Source organism: Vulpes vulpes, chromosome 2 (assembly GCF_048418805.1).
Source record: "Vulpes vulpes isolate BD-2025 chromosome 2, VulVul3, whole genome shotgun sequence".
Lineage (NCBI taxonomy): Eukaryota > Metazoa > Chordata > Mammalia > Carnivora > Canidae > Vulpes > Vulpes vulpes.
In genome coordinates, this window is record NC_132781.1 from 109,837,760 (window position 1) to 109,852,795 (window position 15,036).

At 44.6% G+C, this 15,036-nt stretch overlaps 1 protein-coding gene across 41 annotated transcripts in view; it reads right to left on the reverse strand.

Annotated features, from left to right (window-relative positions):
- Window positions 1-15,036, reverse strand: part of CELF2 (CUGBP Elav-like family member 2) — a 955,758-nt gene that overhangs the window by 108,821 nt on the left and 831,901 nt on the right. The window lies entirely within an intron of this gene.

Sequence of the window (15,036 nt, forward strand, 5' to 3'; positions counted from 1 at the left end):
CTTAGATATAATGGAGACTACGGCGAACAAACAATCTACTTAAAAGGATGCACAATTTAAAAATAATAACGTGCATGAGAACAGTAATAACATCGCAAGCTTTTACCAGTGCCTTTCAACCAGACCGTATTTATTAGCTTTGCCCACGTTGGAGATCAATTTATAACTCTATGCACCAACTACCTGGAACACAGCTCTTCAGGAATTGGGGGGGGGGGAACGACGAGGTGGGTGACATGTTAGTGGCACTTGTGTAGCGACTGCATTCAGAGAAGTGTCTAATCACAGTGACAATGGCAAAAACTTTCAGTAACTATAATTTCCTTAAAGGATATTCTAGAACATCACATCTTAAAAACATTCTCTAAACTCAATGGTTTAGACCACTGATTATAAGGTTCTGAAAAGGTGGGACACTGCTTTCTTCTTCTTCTTCTTCTTTTTTTTTACCTGTACCATAGTATATAACCCAAAGTTCTGTCTATGAGATGCTCAGTATTTCTTGGCCAAATGAAGGATAATTTTAACCAGTTTGGAAATTTAGTTATGGTACAGGTGGGCACACGCCCAAGCAGATGTTCGCACACACGGTCCCATGTCTTATTAGATAACGGCTACAGCACATCAACCGGCAACTCTTTGATTCCTTATTTCTAAGAGCTGATGGGAGTCCAGGTTGAATGCTCCCACCCCAGGAGAGGCCAGCAAAACCCCTCTTCCCAACCAACTTCCTCCACAAAAGAAAATGGTGTCGAAGCCTTATACCATTACTTCTGCATTCTGAAGGATGGCTGACCCCTTCTTCAGTTTGTAGCTAAAGATACTGGTTGACACAGCTGTTTAAATCCAATGGTGATACCAGCTAATGATCTCTTCATTAACATACATCTTCTCAGCACAGCCAAGCTTGGGAAAACGGGGTGGACAAAATCTTTAGAAATTTAAAGAAGAAAGAGGATGCCTCTGAGTTGAGTTTATAAGTTGTGCTGAGGGAAAAAGAGGGGAGATACACTATGAAGACCATAAATATTTTACCCTGATTGTACTAGGGGATCCTAAAGCACAGAGCCAGAAAGTTGGAGGGGGGACTTTGAGAAGTACTCATATACCAGAGAACACACACCAAATAGCATGAAAAAAATGTGCAGCACTCAGGCATCAGCCTTGGTTCCATTTAGGGGAATTAAGCAAAAAAACCCAGAGGAGGGGAAAAAAATGGCAAGAGTTGACAAGAGGGAGTTGGCATCACTAGCTATCAATGGTTGGCTAAGGCATTCTATTTTTTAAAATAAAAACTCATTGAAAAGAGTAGAGATGGGTGCCCCAGTGGCTCAGTCAGTTGAAAGTCTGACTCTTGATTTTGATTCAGGTCATGATATCAGGATTGTGGGATTGAACCCTGCCCTGGGCTCTGCACTCAGCTCCAGAGTCTGCTGGAAGATTCTCTCCCTCTCTCCCTACCCCTCCCCCCATGCAAGTGCTCACATGTGCTCTCTCTAAACAAATAAAATCTTTAAAGAGTAGGGGAAATTAAAGTACAATTCCATTCATCCAGCATTCCTAAATACACCTGTGATGCTTCCTCATTTAGAAATTTAGAAACTTGTCATATGTTCGATTTTGTTTTAGACTACCGAGATTAAATATACAAAATACACAAAACCTTTACCTTCTGGACAAAGTAGAGCACAATCATTGCTTCTTGGCACTCAAACTACAGGCAATGAAGAATTAGAAACTCCTAAAATATAGGAGTTCATTGACACAATGGAAGAAACTGAGAATCATTAAGTTTCTTGAAAGAATTACAGATGGACAGACTGACCATTTTAATGTATTTTATTTATTTTTGAGAGAGAGAAAGACTGAGAATGAAGAGGGGAGGGACAGATGTGTGTGTGTGTGGGAGAGAGAATGAATGAATCTTAGGCAGGCTCCACACCCAGTGCAGAGCCCAATGTGGGGCTCAATCTCAGGACCCTGAGATCATGACCTAAGCTGAAATCTAGATTCAGACGCCTGACTGAGCCACTCAGATACCCTAAATTGACAATGTTCAGATGAGTTTTTCACTTCAGCTATTTTGAACTCTGTGACCAGAGTCCATTTGGCCTAATGGTAGATTTTTTTACTGAACTGTTCAATTTAATGAGTGACTTCAGCTGCAGTGGCATGATGTGATCCCAAGACTAGCTAGAGGAATTGCTTCAGATCTAGGAATAAGTTTTTTTTTTTTTTTTTTTTTTTTTTTTTTTTTCATTTTTTATTTATGATAGTCACACAGAGAGAGAGAGAGAGAGAGGCAGAGACACAGGCAGAGGGAGAAGCAGGCTCCATGCACCGGGAGCCTGACATGGGATTCGATCCCGGGTCTCCAGGATCGCGCCCTGGGCCAAAGGCAGGCGCTAAACCACTGCGCCACCCAGGGATCCCTAGGAATAAGTTTAAATAGGGAAGTCAAGTCCCAGCTTCCAGCAACTCATTGAAATCACTCTACGAAGAAGAAAAAAACACCAACTGTGTTTCACTGGGCTTCCTACAGTAAGAAGAGCAGAGAGAGACGTAACCTCTGCCTCCTGAAAGCTCCTAATGGAATCTCAGTAACTTCTCTCCCTCTCCTGGGCTTATGGTGTTGGCTGCTGGAGAAAGTAGCAGGGTGGGAGCTCCCAACTGCAACCATGATGACCAGAGCTTCTAAACAGAGGCAGAGTCTGGTACTCTCCAGCAGAGAGATTTGGGGAGTGGGATACTTAGAAGAAAGAAGACTTGGGGGTGGAGCGGAAGTTACAAGGCATGTGCTTGCCTGGAAAGAAGGCAATGCTGAAGATGAAGAACAAAGGCCAGCATGGCCAGCCTCAGAGCTGAAAACGAAGCCCAGACTGGCCCACGGGAACGGTGGGAGGGCAGGTAGGGGTGCCGAAAAAGGAGAAGTCGAGACAACGATAAGATAAAAGCACCAAGGAGCAAGGATGATGCTACTGAGTGAATCCTGTGTGTGGGGCCAACGGGAAGAGCTCCGGCCAATATGCAATGGTCTCCAGAAGACAGCAAGCGCTCTTGCCTTCAACATCTAGACAAAATCCCTACCACTTCTCACTGCCTGAAATCCACCAGGAAGGTACAGTTCATTTCCTATTTAAGTATTAAGATGCTCCCTCTGGGGATGGAAACATCTAATTGTTCTTAGCTATTTACATCTTACTGTAAATTTGGCTGGAGCGCTTTCCTCTTGAACAAAGTTCTTAGTGAATAGAAGGTGGCGTGTGTGTGTGTGAGTCTGTCTTTAGGGACAGGGCAAGTGAGCAGTGTGGGGTGGGGAGGCAGAGAGGAAAGGAATGAGGAAAGGAGTCTCATGTCCAAAATGGAAGATGGGAAGATACCCCAAATCCCAACCTCCTTCCAGTTTTACCTGGTGTCCACTGTGCCTTTACAATTGATACAGTGAAATCAGAGTTATCTCGACAGACCCTCTTCAAATGGTGCAGAGCTCTCGTGTCCTTTACTTCATACCCATTTAAGACAAAGGCTTTTCAAGATTCTGTTCCGATAAGCTCTAGGTATAGCTGTAATACACAGGAGAATATCCCGGTGGTCCGCTTCCCAACTCTGAACCCAAGAGCTCAGCCCCTCCCTGCTGTGCTTGGCAAACAGACTTTGGAAAAGGTGGGCATGGGCTCCTCACTGTGGCCTAAGGCTTGGATTTTTGCCTCTACTTGTAGCCTCGGTTGGATACCCTCATGCACTGAGCAACCTACACAAACGTGGGGTTTCTGGGGAAGACAACAGGATTGGGAATATCCCCCCAGGACTCTACTTTTGGTTTCATACATTTGGTTCCTGAGTGACTTAGACAGAAATATCTTACTTCCTCTGTACCTCAGTTACTTTAGTTTCATTACCTCTCAATCAGTGAATAAAAACCAGGGCTGCCCGAGATCCTTTTCAAACAACACGGGTAGAGACAGCCGAAGTGTTGCATTTAGAACAAACTGTTAAAACGTCAAAATTATTCTTTACTTTTCTTGGGCTAAAAATAGCTTGCACTTCATTTCAGCGTGCATACTAACTCACTTAACAAAGACAGTGTTTGATTAAGGTTATCTTAAAATTTGCAGTGTAAATACAGAACTACAAATATAAGTAGCCACCTTACATACAGAAATTTGTGGTTTTCCCCTAAAGAGGCACTGGTCTACATACAACCAGTAATCGATGGACTCTTGTTTCTGAGAGCACCCTCCCACCTAACAACCATGGTCTTTTTTATACATCCATCACCTGATAAGCTCACTTAAAATCTTAGCTTCAGTGACCTACAGAGATGATGTTTCAACAAAAGGAAGGGAGAACTACTATTTGCCCTGATGTGGTCTTTATCATGGCAAAAGGTCAGGGAGCTACTACAGATCCCAGAAAACCCATGAAGGCTTGGCTAAGTTGGGATTCTCTTTCTTGCCTACCCTAACTGGATGCACAGCTGTTAAGGGAACCACCTGTTTCTTAGATTTCCCCACGCCAGCTATAACTTAGGTCTGAAATTTACTGGATTCATTTTTCAGGTCAGCTGCAACACCAGATGGCTCGGCAATACGATTCAGGGGACAGACCTTCCCTCTCCAGCAGGTTCTTTTACAAACATCCTTGTAAGGTGGGTAGTTAAACATCTATAAGGTCCACAGGTGCTCTTTCATGGCCAATGGCTGCAGTAAACACTGGGGAGAGACACCCTCCAGTGTCAGCATCGTCCTGGAATCCCCCTCTCCCAGCTGCCCATGCAACACCTGAAGAAGGTTCTGCTCCATGGAAGTGACCTGGAAGGGGACCCCTGGGGGCTCTGTGAAGGCTAATGCAGTCTGACCAGCCACGTGCTTTGGCAGGTCTCCACCCTCCAATTTCTGCTCCATGCGGCTGAGTTGTGCTCACAGGTTTCTAACTTGTCCATCTCACATGGCCTCACACGCAGGTGCACTGTACGGGACTTGCCACCTTTATCCACCCATTCAGTCTCTTCCTATTGCAGAAACTTTGACAGGATAAACGTGATGTCCCACCCACGGGTTATTTTATGACGTCTCACTTTTCAACAGTTTTGACAATTCATTGTATCCATAAGAGCTTTGGATTTCAGAGCTCCTCTGCCCTAAAAATCCATCTTCCATGGGTCTATGTATCAATAACTCCCCAATACTCCTCATCAGGTCTTTTTAAATTACTGGGTGTAATAGGTTTGGGGGCAAAACTTGGGAGGTGATTCCAGAACCAAATACCAGTGCGTTAGGCCCACATGGAGCCTAACACATCCACAGGTGAGGACTCCTCTACTGATCACCAAGAGTTGCTGGTGAGTCTGTACACACCTTGGGGAGGGGTAACACATGAAAGCTTACTGGCCATTCATATCTCCCTTGGGAATTCACTTTGCTCCTTAGGTTGGAACATCTAGCAGAGCTCCTAGGAAGGCAACGTGAGATAGGTCAACTTTGATGCTAAAGAAGGCCTAGAGAGATCTTGGGGTACAGAGCGCTGTCTATGAAGGCTGGCCAGTGCAAGCCTCACAGTGAGCATCTCTGGGTGGTCGGCAAACAGTAGGTGAACACTGGGCCCCGAGAGTGTGAGTCAGGGGACTGGGAACCTTTGGTCACTCCAATTCCCACAAGTTGACAAGTTTAGCAATCTGGTTGTGTACGTTCAGCATGTGAAGTGGTGTGCAATCAACATTATAACTAATTGTGCAATATGATCAGACCATCCTGTCTCAGAAGTTGAGAATGGCAGTTCCCACAGAGGCTAAGTGCTACATACTCCAAACAGGGTAGTTGGTGTCTGACTCCACCTCTTCACAAATAGTTTTCTGCTGTCATGAAGAGTTCCCTCAGGTATTTTGCGGGCTTAATTGCAGAATAATTTGAGACACTGTTAGGAGGTTTTTGCTGTTTCCAGAGACAAAGCCCCAAGCAAGAAAGGCCAATGGTATCTATACATACATACATACACACACACACACACACACACACACACACACACACACACATCAGTAGTGTATTTAAAATCATAAAGACACTCAACTTTAGTGAAAGACTTTAATTTTAAATGATCAAGTAGATTTATCCTCAAAGAAACCATCTGGATTATCACAAATCTTTTCAAACCACAGCTGTTTCTCTTGAAAATCTTTACTTGGAAATTTTTGGTAATAATACTCACACGGAAAAAAAAAATGCACTGCTTATGTAGAGATCACCAGTTTGTATCATGGCTTGTCTTGAGTCAAATAGCACTCTGTTTATATTCTTCAGTTGGAGGGCAGTGTAGACACAGCCCTAGAGAATGACACCAAAACCTAGATTTAAAAACTAGTTCTGCCCTTAGGAAAGTCGACACCATACTCATTAATGAAATTCCCTCCGAGGTTTCTGATCCTTACTGCCTTGGGGAGGAATGAAACTAAGGATTAATGCTGTGGAGACATCATTTTAAAAAAACAGCTTTAAGTCTTTTACTCTAAAATATGGATGACAAGGCAGTTTTTACCATAGAACCCAGGCTTAAAAACAAGAGGACAGTGACTTGGTTTTCAATCATTGCAACAGTCACTTGTCAGCTATGGGATGGAGGTTTCAGATCCCATGCTAACAATGTGCACTCCCAATGGTACAGGAACCAGCCCTCTGCATAGCTACTCTATTTGAAGCTCTTCAGGACTCTCCTGGGGCCACCAGCTGCACTGAGGTAAATGTCCCTTAAAAGGCACTCTCATTAATAGGAGAAAGGGCCTTTCTGGAATGTTCTAGTTCTAACTTGATTTTTTTCTTCTCTCTCTCTCTCTCTCTCTTTTTTTTTTTTTTATGCTACTCTTTGGCAATATCTTCATATGGAGAATTGGGGAACAGTTTCTAAAATACACAATTTTCCATTATTAAGTTATCATTGCCAAGGAGTAGCATCAGGATGGAGGAAAGAAGGCAAAAAAAAAAAAAAAAAAATCTCACATTTGGAGCTCCTGGTGCTGTGCACCGGACACCTATCTCCCCATGTGACCTCTGACCATGGGGTAAAGAGTGGGGGTTGTCCACATCTTCAAGGTCATTCCACATATCAAACTATCAGATTTACATTCCTTTCTAAATCTCGGCAAATAAACACTTGAAAACAGCCATAAAATGATCATCTGATGACTGAACACTATACTTAACTTATTTCCTTTAGAAACAAAGTAATGGTCCTGGCAGATATATTTAGCTCAAGATACATTTGAATTCAGGACATCTACGAAGCCATCATGTCGTGAATTGAGAATTCCTTTAAAGGCTGCCTTTGAATTCTGAGGGGCCGACAGATCAAGGGACGAAGGCCCTGGAAGGCTAAATTAGCGAACTCTCTATGTTTTTATTCTTTCTGTGAATGAAGCTCTCTTTTGTATGCACATTTGCAAGCAAAGCAGGTGCCTGCTTTACACAAGTCGAACTGCAATTGGGAGCTTGGCTTCTTGTCAAGTCAGTAGCACACAAACCAGTTTAAGTCAACGGAGGACATACTCCCCATACTTGATTCCCCTCGTAATCTATTTTTCTCCCTCAATCTTCACCACTATATGGAGAATTTAATACTTTTTCAGAGTCCAAAGGTTGTTGATCTAAGTGGTACATTTTGTGCTCAAGTGAATCCTTCACACACTACAGGTTTCGACTATCAATCACTGACCTCACCCTTGCCAAGACCCCCCGACTTTCAGTTTCTACAAAGCAGTTAAAGGTTCAAAAAACCCCATCAAAAATCCCCTGAATTAAATTTTTAAAGACAAGTCGGCAATGACCTTTAAAGAACGAAAACAGGAAGCAGCTTTCCCGTGGTTCTGGAAGGTGACCCTTAGCATCTCGAGGAAAAAGACAGTGACGAGATGCCATTCTCAAACAGACGCAGACCTCTCGGGTACAGTGGAGAGGGGTGGATGCACCCCTTTCTGCAGGCTGAAGCCCACCCTCCAAGAAGTGGCACTGCCAGTGAAGACCCCTAACCAGATGCCCTGTTGTCCACTCATGGCCTCCACGGTCCTAGGTGTTTGTTCCTTCTACACTGTCCCCACGACTTGCTTTAGAGGAGCACAAGATGGGATAGAACAATTAAAGCTCTGATTTCACAAGCTGCATTTAAAATCCAGTCCCCTCGCTGAGCACGTTTATGTGGCCCTGTGTACAATTTCCTCAGTGCAGCTCCTCTGAACTAGGATGCCCCACCAGGATGGCCACGACAACAAAATGAGAGAGACGAAGGAAAGGGATTAAAAAAAAAAAAAGCAGCAATCAGGCCAAACATTATTAGTTAGCCATAGGGAGGACCTGCAAGAGGATGAAAAGGGTTTTGTTCTGCACCCCACTTCTTTTTTTCTTTCTTTCTTTTTTTTTTTTTTTGCATTAAACTCAAAACTGAGGGGAAAAAATTAGAGGAAGTTAACAGGGCATAGTTTTCCCTCAGCTTCTGTACCTCTTCCATGGAATCCTGGGATTTTCCAGTGAGTTAATGCTGATAGCCTAACTCTCCATCACCCACAGAGGGGGTCAGCCGACTACCCACAATCACACGGGTAGCTAAGAGCAAAGGCATAGCCATCCCAGTAAGCACTGATTGACAGCACCCTTCAACGTCTGTGCCTCTCACAGGAGAATATGCCATGAGCCACCCAAGAGGTTTTGTCTTCCTCTCAAAGATCCCTAGAACTGCCTGCGATCTTCTTTCAAGGCACCCAAAATGCCTTTTTATAATCTATAAGCTCCTTGTTTTAAACAGTCTCGTGGGACAAACTGTTTTTTCTCCCTCTAAGAGGGAGACTTCCTGAGCTCGAATAACAGCTACCCACCACAAATGCCACATCCTGTAGAAATCAACTTTTAATGAAACCGTATCCAATTAGCTTAGTTTTATAGAGTTTGATATAATTGGCACCCTGATGTAAAAAGTATTACCATCTGGCCACTACCTAGGAAGCAGAGAAACAATGCTGCCATTCTGCTGGCAGTGCTTGAATTATGGGGACAGCACCGTGTGGATTACCAGCCGTGGTCCCAAGGGAATCCCCTGGGCATCTCGATGACAAAACAGGAGCTGTACTTCTCGTTTCTGGGCACCTGGGGCAGGGACCTAGGTTCCTCCAGGAACCCTGACTCACCTCCCCAGAAGGATTACTGCTCCACAGCAAACCTGAGGGCAACTTTTCAACCAAAGGAGAGAATATGGATCTCACCCATTCCGTGCAACCCCGCCCGTCTTCCTCACACTCTGCACCTGACCCGCTGTGACCACATTCTGTTAATTGGCCACCGGATCTAGGCTACTACCAACCTCCTGCTGCCCCTGGGGACTTCTCCTGAAGGAACCATCTCCTGATACTCCCATGGCCCTGTGAACACAGGCACACTTTCTACATCTTTTGCCAAGAAAATGGAAGTTTCTTTCTTTCTTTCTTTTTGACCTAGATTAAATCTACTGCATTTTCAAGCCTTTTTGGGAAAGCAATGAGGACTAATGTGCATAGCTTTGTGTGCACTGCAACACTTCCTCACCATTATTATGTAAATTCCAACAAGAGCACAGCACAGAGAGAAAAGACGTCAAGGGCAAAGTTGCTGGAATCTGCTCTCTCCCTGTCCCTGGGCTTCTGAAAAAAACCACTTCTGTTAAACCACTTCAAACATCTAATAGCTGTAAAGGTATCTGAGGAATTTTAATGTCACCTTTTCCCCAGATAGGACAATCACTGCCTTTAGCTGTTTCTTAACATTCCAACTCTGCTCTAAGCATGGGAAGGCAAGAGGCCTTAGGACATGTGTTTGTCAGTGAGGCATGGGGGGTGGGGGTGGCAGGATGAAGCAAGCAAGCAGCCTCCTCTGTGGGGAACATCATTAGATCTTTGGAATGCAAGGTAATAAGCAAACCGTGGATTTGGATATGTTTTCATTTTGAAAAGACTAATTCTAGAGTTGAACGGAGGACCGTAGTTTTTCTCTGAAGGTAAGAAAACAGTAACTTTAGGTTGAACCTGATGAGCCAGCTGGAGGCAGAAACGAGTAGTCTCCCTTAAACCTGTGTGGCTGGCCCGGTCGGTCTCCTCAGAGTCCTGGTGGTGAGGCGGTGATGGGTACCTGTGGGGCCAGCAGGACCTGCACCTTCTCCAAGGGCCCGGCCACCTGAGCAGGGCTTTGGTTCAGTTCACCGAGATAATTTCACCGACACGAAGGAAGGCATCCCAGGGTTAAATGTGGTAGAAGGTAGTTCTACCTTGAATCCAATTAAAAAGGATTTAGGTTCTCAAGTACTGAGGGACCTCATTAAAAGGAAGTTCCTAATATAAGTTTATTTCGTAGTATGCATTCTCTTGAGGACAGGATGGCATTATAATTAGGAGCCTAGTGGCAATGAGAGTAAGTTAAAATCATATCTGTTTTCCGAGGATTCTCAAGTCAGCACACTGGGCTATGTGACGCTTTCTTGGCCAGACCAGTCTCATAAGTCTCAACTTTCTGATGCAGCTTCAATGGTGGGGCAACTTATATTCACGGGCACCTCGAATATGGGCCATGCATTGTTAGCCTGAGAAAATAAAGCTTGGCTCAGTTACTTTGGCACTGATCCATGGCATCACTGTATTCTCATGTTTTAAGGGCCTGTTCTGGCGGGTGCTGCATCGTTCTAAGGGGGTTATTTCAACCTGAAGTAGAACCAAGGTGTTTTTTGTTTTTGTTTTTGTTTTTTCTGGAATCAGAATGTGGGAAGTCATATCTAGTTCCTAACTCTGGTCTCTATGGTTACCCTAAAGTGGAGAGGCATGAAACTGCGTGCTGGCTGAGGTCAAGATTTGTACTGATTCTGGTCTTTTTCCTGTGGTGGAGGACTCTGGAGAGCTGATATTTATGGCCACGATAACGGTCTCACCCACTCCCATGATAACTGAGTCATCTTTCATGTGCATGGAGATCAGGGAAAAAGATATTTTTACAAATTGCCTGGAAGAGCGGAACTCATAGGAGAAACGCGCTTTTGTGGCCAACTATAAATTGATGTTCCGGGGATAAAAGGCAAGAATCCTTGGGCCTGGAGTTCTCATGGCAGAGACCATGACAGTTTTCAAAGCGACACTGGATATTTCTGTCCTGCTTCATTCATAAAGCTTCCCTTATCAGCATTTCAGACTGACTGGGTGTTTGACAAATTTCTTAACCTCCTGAAACCTCTTGTTTATTTATAAAACGGGGTTAGTAACAGCAATTACACCACAGGGCTATTCTATTAGATGACATAATTTATGAAAATAGATGACACAGCTCTTGACATTTACATCAAAGTGCTTGATAAATGTTCCAGATTATTGTCCACCTTAAATGGGTTATGTTCCTCCACAAAGCCCCACTCCCTAAGAGACAGGTGAGGGACAAGACAGCATCACCCCAATCTTGTAACACGGGAAACTGAGGTACAGAAAGGCCGCGTGGACGAGCCTGCCACCATGTCACATGGCTCCCCGCTGGTCTCTCGATGGAGGGAGTACCGAGGGAGCCTCTTTTGTAAGTGATGACCACTCACCCTTTAATAGGGTTTGGAATTGATTTTGTTGTCCTGCTTTCTGAAGTAATTACTTGGAACTAGCCAAGTTCACCCATTTGCATCGCCTTCGAGGACTCTGAACATCCATTTACATGGCCTCTGAAATGTCAATCAATTTTAATGGAATCATTTCGATGACTTACCTGTTCAGGGGCCAAGAAAATTTCGGCCAACTGTACACTTGGACGGCACTCCCCCAGGAGGCAAAAGTCCCTAAAACAGTTTGTGATTTTGAAATAAAACCTGTCGCCGTCTAATGGGCACACCCGGGTTTCATTATTATAAAAGGAGTTTAACCACAGACTTGTCACTTCTCTTCATGTCAGCAACAACAGAGGAAGGGAAACAGGGACACTGGGCTGCGCACAACGAGGTGGCACTCTAAGTGTCTCGGATCAGGGGAGGAAAATGTCAGAGAGAGAACTGGGGTACGTGTGCCCAAAGTGTATTTAGGCACCTCCTGAACAGAGGGGTGGTTAAGGGCTGGACTTTGAGAGTTCTCATCACCATGAAAAAGACACAAGAAGAAAATCACTGATGGTCTGATAAACTGCTGTCTTATCACAGTTTGGGTGTTGCCTAGTATCATGTCCACTTAAGGACCCCTGAAGCTCTGTATGGGCAGGGGGGCCATGTTGAAGGGCTCCTCAGTCCCCTGCACAAGACACAGCACAGTGCTGGGCATTTACTTCTTGAATGATTATCTGGGGGCCATTATCTCATCTGATGGCCTCATAGCAACATGGCTTCCTTTTAGGCTTTCTGTTCCACAAGCCTTCCTAATTGGAGCGACCAGAGATAAAAACTGTTCATGCAACACTCCATTCACTTCCTGAGAAAGGACTCTGGTTTAGTTGACCAATTTCTGAGCTAAGATAGGTGCGGTCTACTGGTTGAGTGAGACAGATTTTGTTCCATCCATTTAGTAAGATCACGTACCCAGAGCACCAAACTCAGAATCTGGCACATACAACCCATGGGGAAAAGATTAACTGCCTTTCTTCCTTCTACTGTAGGATATCATTTTAGGGGTACCATGAAGCCTTCTTCTACATCTAGGGTGATTAAAGAATTCATGCCAGCAGAGACACTTTGGCAAGTAGAAGGGGGCAATGTTAGTGACTATTCTGGAACAACAGAGACGAACCAGGACTACTGCAGACAAAGCTCCACACACCCTCTCTGTCACTCTCCTGGTCCCCACTTTCCACGCTGGGGCCTGAATCCAATGACGCAGACTGTGTGTTGAAGACCACCATGCCTCACTGTTCTAAATCTCCACCCTCATATCTACTGAGCTCGGCCTTCCATCTCTCAGGAAGCTAAGTAAGTATAACAGATTACGGACACAAGAAAAATATAATACACGGTCCATGCACTTGATGTATTTAATATTTAGCTTAGACTTAACTGCTCATTCTTTAGCAGGTAGAGGGAAGATTCATCTTCTTTGCCTACTCTCTCCCTAGAAAACCTCAGAGGAAAAAGTGAAATATTTCCTTGATTTCAAGATTACAGAAAACTCTACATGCCACACACTGATTAGCAGCCATTTGGTTTCACTCAAGAAGAACGTAGCATCATCCATCAGCCAGCCTTCCTCACGCTGCACACACGCAGAAGCAGGATTTGATCTAAAAACTTTCATTTCTCTCAATCATTGCCAATGACACTTATTCTTCTGTGAAACCTTTAGAGAGAAGAGAAAAAGGAATATCCTGCAGCCTCCCAGTCCATCCTGAGATGACTGGATGAAGACGGATTTCCAGGCTTGTAGCTCTTTTGGACTTAAGAGCTACTGCTTGTTTGGATTTTGTACACACGATTATTAAGTCGGGTGTGGGAGGCAGGGCATGTTGAAAAATCCTCTGCAGCAAACTAACGGGCTCTGGGTGCCAAAGATCAGTCCTACGGCCAAGCCTCTGCCATACTCTGGTGCTTCCTAATTGTGCAGATAATAAATGATAATGACACTCTTTGCAGCTAGCAGAGATCTTCCCCCACCACGAAGGGTCTCATGGCTAGTTCTACATTTTATTCAGTCTCAGGAAGATCAAGAACTCAGGCAATCTGTAACAACGGAGGCGACCAGTGTCTTTTTGGTTTGCCCGGGCATATTTTCCGTGAGGAGGAAGGGTCACCACCTTCTTGAGTGTAATGGTCTTGGGTGAATATGAAAGTTGATGGGAATCCCTTGAGCACACTTCGATCTGCGCAGAGGGACATGGGCCGTATGAGTGCTGGGCAGCCAAGAAAGCAGTCTGGGATTCCAACGTGCTGTGAGGAGCAACAAACAGAATTCCTCCCATCTCATGTCATGCTTCTGGCATGTTTAGGAGACTGGGTGGAGAGCTTTCCGTCCTTCATGTTTGGACTGAGGTCATTGATAAATAATTCAAACACTCTTCGTCTAATATAGTTATGCTTTTAGTTCCCATGGTGGTAGAGGTTTCTAAAGGATTCAACGTTATGACAGGAGGCAAAGTAAACTCCTAAGATTTCATTCCTAGTCAATCTTCCACACTGGCCTACGTGTTAAGAGCTGTCATAAGCTGATATATTCCAAGTACCTGACATAAACCATAAAATAACTCTACGTCTCAAATAAACCTTAAGAGAACTGTATGCACAGATGTACTAGTGTTTACCCGGTGGAGTCAGAGCATAACCTTGTCTATACAGTGAGGCCTACAGCCAAATTCTAAGGCTAAAGATAGTTAAACAAGGCTGCCAGGAGTGAGATTCTGTTCATCTGGTCTGCCCCTATTCCTTACAACATATATTCCCTAAGACTGCAAAAATGCACAAAATACTGTTCTATAATCGAATGGCATCCTCTTATAATGTTGCATCTCAAACGTCCCTGAAGATAATCATCACCTGGAGTGTGTGTAATAAAACAGTTCCTGGAACCAACCTAGGGTCCTACTGGATGTGGATGTCCTGGGCAAAGGCCTGGAAAATCTGTGCAAGTGTCCCCCATGATGTTTGTCCTCTAAGAAGTCTGGGAAGCACTGCAGGAAAAGACCCCCATGAGACATGGCCAGCTGCTACCCCACACCCATCCTCTCCTCCCACAGGGCCAGGACTGTCCCAGAGCACACGGTGGAAGCCAGGTGGCTCACGGCAGTCAAAGGGAATGTGAGTGCAAGTGGTAGTTGCTGCTTCAGAGCCAGGGCTTTTAATAGACGAGACCGAACTCTTTCGTATTTTCCTTCCCTTTCTTCTGGATGGATCAGATAGGAGAAAGAAAGTCCTCGGGTGAAGGCAGGGCCAGCAGATGAAGAAGGCTGGATCCTTGTACCAGCAGGTGGAGGAAAGCCGTCCCCCACCAAGAACAGCCAGAAAGGATTACTGACATGAGCAAAAAAGAGACTTCTGCTGTGTCTGAAGCCCCGACACATTTTTGGGTCTATCACAGGATGTTAGTCTACCCTAGTT